Source organism: Convolutriloba macropyga, chromosome 8 (genome assembly GCF_964194025.1).
Source record: "Convolutriloba macropyga chromosome 8, txConMacr16.3, whole genome shotgun sequence".
Taxonomy (NCBI): Eukaryota; Metazoa; Xenacoelomorpha; order Acoela; family Convolutidae; genus Convolutriloba; species Convolutriloba macropyga.
In genome coordinates this window covers 33,594,556-33,598,753 of record NC_134475.1, presented here as the reverse complement: position 1 = coordinate 33,598,753, position 4,198 = coordinate 33,594,556, and positions in this window count along the sequence as shown.

Here is a 4,198-nt window from a genome sequence, read left to right as displayed (position 1 = left end):
GTCTTTTTTTCAAAATCTAATTTCATGTCCAAAAAAAGCTTTCAGTGTGAAATCTCGTGTTCGGTATCTGTCGAGCGTGATGATGACCGGTTTCAATGTTCTTATATAAAGCACCGGTTTCACTCTAGTGGATAGTGCCTCATTAACTTAGATTGGTTGCCGCACTGGTCTAGTATCTTCCTTTGTCATGCTGTTTTTTTGCCGTTGCACTCAATTGCATGTATTCCCATCGGTGACTCAAACTTGGCATGCTCTGCAACTTGGCATCTTTGTTTTTTCATTCGCATCTGGGTAATTGTATTCTAGACAATTTTTCCTACCCAATGTCTAGGAAATTGACTGAAGTTAACAGTTGAATCAAGTAAAATTTCTAAGCTAGAAATAGGAAGTTGAGTTCCAATTGAGTCTATAGTTTTTTTTCCCCTGATCCATCTTCCTTAGCGTTTGTTTAACATGATTCATGAAACTGAGACTGCAATCAATTGTTAGTCCTAAACACGTACTTTCATGAATATTTGATTACTTTGTTATCTACTAATATTGTGTCCTTGGTTTTGTTTCTTTGATTATTTTGTTTTCTGAAACAAACCATCTCTGTTTTCGAAGAAATCAAATATAAATGATGTTCTTTAAAGTAGTTTTTTTTTTAAATTATGTGCGTTCGGTTCCAGGCAGTTTTTTGGTATCTTTTCATACTGGTTAGAAGCAAAAACTAGGCAATAATCAGCAAACTATATCAATATTATATTAGATTCAATAGCTGTACAAAGATCATTTACGTATAAATTGAACAAGAGAGGTCCCAATACGGTTCTTGGGGTACACTTCTGAAAACTTTTATCCAGTTGGAGTAAAGTGAAACTAATTTTAAACGTTGAAGTCTGTCAGAAATAAGGTTCTGTGGATCGCTATCAAAGCCAATTATCTTTAGCTCTTCTATTAGGATATCATGAGATTTGGAATCAAATGCCTTTGGGAGATCCAAAAGTGCCGTTTCGACAATTTTGTTAAAGTCAATAGTTTTACGATTTGATTCTATGAAAAATAAAAAAGCATCGGCTGTGGAAACACCTTTTTGAAAACCAAATTGAAGCGGATTCATAAGTTAAATTTTTTTTCTTGATTTCTTATTTTTTGATGTAGGATTCGCAAAGAAAAAATTTGAAAGTGAATTTTGACTGATATTGGGCGGCAATTGGTTCCATCCATTGGGTCACCTTTTTTGTAGATAAGGCTGATTTTCGCTTGTATAATGCAGCCTGGAAAAATATTTTGTTTAAATCATTCGTTAAGAATGTAAGTAAGATTTGGTAAAATTATTGTTTGACTGTCTTTTATAGCCCAGGCAGGAACCGTACAAGGGCCTAATCGCTTGTTGGAACTCAACTCCCTGACAACATCGTGAACTACATTTGCTGTAACAAGCTGAAAGCTGAACGGTTTGGTGTGTTTGCTTGGGTTGTTTCTTTGTACATTCTTGTCCCTAAAAAATACCATGGTTAGAAAAAGTTTAACTGAGAAATTTCGCTATTTTAAATTCGTTAGTAAGTAAATCTTTAAAGGAATATTGCAGCGCAGCTGCATTACTGAATTTATTTTGTTTACCTCTAACTTAAATAATAGATTTCCTGCGTATTTTCTCAGTGTCCAGAGGTTCAAAACAGTACCTTGAACAATTTGTCTTTTTACAATTTATTAGGTCGATAGAGATTGTCGCTTTTTGTAGTCGCTTTTTGTAGTCGCGTTATGTCGCGTTATGAAAATTCCAATTGGTAGACGTTTTGTTTTTCTGGTATGTCAAAAGCTCATTTTCTTTTCTTCGTAATTCTGTTATAACATTCCTCGTCAGACCATTCAGTTTTCAGCATCTTATTGTTTGCGATTTCAAATAGTTTTTTTAAAAAATTGAGGCGTGAGTTTTGAGTGCATTGCTAACAATTGATATCAACATATTAAACCTTACGAGAATATCATTGCATTGATAAGTGAAGTGCCTCGGGAAAAAGACAGGGTTTTAACGGAATCATTTGTGTTGTACTGTTTCTTGTCAAAACAGTAAATGCTTTTTGCTTTGCTTTTTATCAATTTGATATCAGTTACAACAAGAGATGCTAGGTGATTTGAATGGCGTATCGAAAGTATATTGCCTGTTTTCTTCTGTATTTTCGGTCAAAATGTAATCAATATGTGATTGTGAATTTTGTGCTAGTCTTGTGGGTTCACTTACGACAGCTATTTGTTGACGTACATGAACCCGAGTCAACAATCTGAACTAATACTGCATTATATAGTTGTCACGCGTTCCCTCCCGCAAAAAATACATATATAAGAAAAGGTGAACTAGGAAAAACCCCTTCTGTGGGTGAATATTGGCCCTCACATCACTACGTCTTCATAAAGCATTTTTTATTGTTTAGATCTATCAATAAAATGATATATACCCACATTAGCTGAGAAAGTGAAACAAAAGAAAGACAGCATTAGAGAAACAACTAATGATGAAAGTAGATGAGTTAAATTACTACCGTCGTATCTACAAAATTTTATCTCAGTGTATATATATATATATATATATATATATATATATATATAAATATATATATATATATATATATATATATATATGTTCCATTTGATGTAGCAGATGCATATCGATATGTTTTTCATTAATAAAGCATACATATATTACTTTAAACCTACTTCGTTTTGCTCAATTGTAAGGTTGAAAATTTCGTTTTGTAACGTGTCTTTCTTTCAAGTTTGAATTTCATGTCAAACTAAGCTTTCAGTGTGAATTTATACTGCATTAAATAGATGTCACGCGTTCCCTCCCGCAAAACACTACATATATAAGAAAAGGTAAATTAAGAAAAACCCCGTACGTGGGTGAATATTGGCTGGTCCGGGTCCCTCCCAGCACTACGTCTTCATAAAACACTTTTTATTGTTTATATCTGTCAATAAAATGATATATACAAGCATCAACTGAGAAAGTAAAATACAATTTGAAGCGCAGAAGAAGAAGAGGAAGAAACTTCATTGTTTAGAACTGTAAATCTTGAAGCAGGACGCTATCAATGCTAAAGTGTACAATTAAAAATTTGAACCACAACAGAATTACGTTAAATTGTTGTTGCAAAATTCCACAGTGAGGTTTTTATAGTTTAAACTAGTCCAAACTCACGCCACGAAAGATAATCAGAATTATTCAAGCTATCGTAATTTTGATCTTTGTAGTGCTTTACTAACAATTTTTTTTATCACACTGTTGCTAGTTGCGAAATCTCTGAGTTGATTTGGCAGTGAATTCCAATTTTTTGCCGTAGCATGGGAAAAAGAGTTGTCTAGATTTGAAAAAAGATCGTCAATTAAAAACAGTCTCACGAACGTTTTTGAACTCTGAGTTCTTCGTCATGCTATAAAGAACACAAAAAGCCAAGAAATAAAATGCAAATCACTTAATTCCACTCATTCAAAGAAACATCCTACAGCCAATTTTTACATATCTACCGTCGTATCTACAAAATTTTACATCAGAGTATATATAATACTGGTTTCAATATTCCTATATAAAGTGTCTTTAACTTAGATTGGTTGCCGCAATGGTCTAATATCTTCCACTGGAAAGCTTTTTTCTCACCGTTGCACTCAATTGCATGTTATCCCATCGGTGACTCAAACTTGGCATGCTCTGCAACCTTTGTGGTAAAATGTTGGCATGTCTGCCCTACAGAGATGGATTATCATTCATTACATGTGAGTTCATAAACCACGTGGGATTTGAGCCTTTATAGAAGCTAGACTTAAGGCTAGGTTAACACCTCTTAAGTTTCCGAGAAGTAAAAATTGTCTGTACAGGATGAATTTTCTTCAGCTTCCTTACAAATTCATTAGAAATGTTGGCTCTGTACTGTAATACAAACTGTTGTTTCTCAGTATATTGCTGTTGTTTTCCAGCAACAACAGCGTCATATTCTTTTCTTTGTTTTTTCATTCGCAGCTGGTTAACTGTATTCTTGACATTTTTCCCTACCCAATGTCTAGGATATTGATCAAGTTCCCAAAATTTTCCATTTCTGTCAATGCTTCATGAGCACTTCCCAATTGTCAGCGCCTCCGAACAGGCGTTGTATTGTTCCCTGTATTATGCTTTTCTTCAGTCTATAAAGGTTCCATTCGGTAAAAGAAAACTAGCCCC